Here is a 2,500-nt window from a genome sequence, read left to right on the forward strand (position 1 = left end):
AAGCCCAAAACAGAGCCTCCAGCCCGGCCTGATCTGGCGCCAGGCGCGGGAGGGCAGCATACTTCCATCAGCATGGAAGTCCAGGACTGTAAGGGGACCCACCGCCTCCCCAAGCCGAAAACAGAGCCTCCAGCCCGACCTGATCTGGCGCCAGGCACGGGAGGGCAACAGAAAGACTTCCAGGGAAGTGGAAGCTGCCAGGGGTGAATGGGAACTCTGCCCGGGGTGCAGAGCCTCCCACATGGCTTGACTTATTATTTTTACTTAAATATTTTTTTGATCAAAAGACCATGCCCTTAGTAATATGCACTTACCCCCCCAGTGTATCTGTTATCTAATAGCATTATGAGAGCAAGTCACTACTTCATGCCGACCTCCTGGAACTGCCGCTCGGCCACCCAGACCCACTTTGTCCACTAAGGTTTTTTGTGGCTATGGTAATGTATTATTATTATGTGTTTATTTAGCAGACACCTTTATCCAAGGCGACTTACAGAGACTAGGGTGTGTGAACTTTGCATCAGCTGCAGAGTCACTTACAATTACATCTCACCCGAAAGACGGAGCACAAGGAGGTTAAGTGACTTGCTCAGGGTCACACAGTGAGTCAGTGGCTAAGGTGGGATTTGAACCGGGGACCTCCTGGTTACAAGCCCTTTTCTTTAACCACTGGACCACACAGCCTCCAATGTAGCACTATTCTGACTCTAGTCAATTCTATTCTAACTATGGTCATTTAGCTCAATGGTGACTCTGGTCATGTAGCTCAATGGTGACTCTGGTCATGTAGCTCAATGGTGACTCTGGTCATGTAGCTCAGTTTTGACTATGGTCAGGGCGGCAGTGTGGAGTAGTGGTTAGGTCTCGGGACTCTTGACTAGAAGGTCGTGGGTTCAATCCCAGGTGGGGGACATTGCTGCTGTACCCTTGAGCAAGGTACTTTACCTAGATTGCTCCAGTAAAAATCCAACTGTATAAATGGGTAATTGTATGTAGAAAAATAATATAATTGTATGTAAAAATAATGTGATATCTTGTAACAATTGTAAGTCGTCCTGGATAAGGGTGTCTGCTAAGAAATACAGTGGCTCTCAAAAGTATTCACCCCCCTTGGACTTTTCCACATTTCATTGTGTTACAACATGGAATCAAAATGGATTTAATTGGGAGTTTTTGCCACTGATCAACACAAGAAAAGTCCATAATGTCAAAGTGAAAAATAAAATCTACAACTTGTTCTAAATTAATTACAAATATAAAACAGAAAATAATTGATTGCATAAGTATTCACCCCCTTTGCTATGACACACCTAAATAAGCTCTGGTGCAACCAATTGTCTTTAGAAGTCACATAATTAGTTGAATGGAGTCCACCTGTGTGCAATTAAGGTGTTTCACATGATTTCAGGTTAAATACACCTGTCTCTGGGAGGTCCCACAGTTGGTTAGTACATTTCCTAACAAAAACTACATCATGAAGATGAAGGAACATTCAAAGCAAATCCGGAATAAGGTTCTTCAAAAGCACCAATCAGGGGTAGGATATAAGAACATTTCCAAGGCATTGAATATCCTCTCAGAGCACAGTAAAGTCCATTATTAAGAAATGGAGAGAATATGGCACAACTGTGAATCTGTCTAGAACAGGCCGTCCTCAAAAACGGAGTATCCGGGCGTATAGGGCACTAGTCAGGGAGGCCACCAAGAGGCCTATGGCAACTCTAAAGGAGTTACAGTGTTCCACGGCTGAGCTGGGAGACACTGTGCATATGGCAACAATAGCCCGGGTGCTTCACAAAACTGGCCTTTATGGGAGAGTGGCAAAAAGAAAAAAACTCGCATCAAATCTCGGCTAGAGTTTCCCAGAAGGCATGTGGGAGACTCTGAGACCAAGTGGAAGAAGATTCTATGGTCTGATGAGACCAGAATAGAGCTTTTTGGCCACAACGCTAAGCGCTATGTTTGGCGCAAGCCTAACACCGTACATCATCCTGAGAACACCATCCCTACCGTGAAGCATGGTGGTGGCAGCATCATGCTATGGGGATGCTTCTCTGCGTCAGGGCCTGGAAAGCTCGTGAAGATAGAGGGCAAAATGGATGCGGCAAAGTACAGAGAAATCCTGAAGGAAAACCTGCTGAAGTCTGCAAGAGACCTGGGACTTGGAGAAGATTCATCTTCCAGCAGGACAATGACCCCAAACATACAGCCAAAGGCACACTGGAGTGGCTTAAAAACAAAAAGGTCAATGTCCTGGAGTGGCCCAGTCAAAGCCCGGACCTCAATCTAATTGAGAATATGTGGAAAGAGTTGAAAATTGCTGTTCACCAAAGGTCCCCATCCAACTTGACGGAGCTTGAGCAATTTTGCAAAGAAGAATGGGCAAAAATAGCAGTGTCCAGATGTGCAAAGCTGGTAGAGACTTATCCAAATAGACTCATGGCTGTAATTGCTGCCAAAGGTGCCTCTACCAAATATTGACTCAAGGGGGTGAATACTT

Source organism: Acipenser ruthenus, unplaced genomic scaffold (assembly GCF_902713425.1).
Source record: "Acipenser ruthenus unplaced genomic scaffold, fAciRut3.2 maternal haplotype, whole genome shotgun sequence".
Lineage (NCBI taxonomy): Eukaryota > Metazoa > Chordata > Actinopteri > Acipenseriformes > Acipenseridae > Acipenser > Acipenser ruthenus.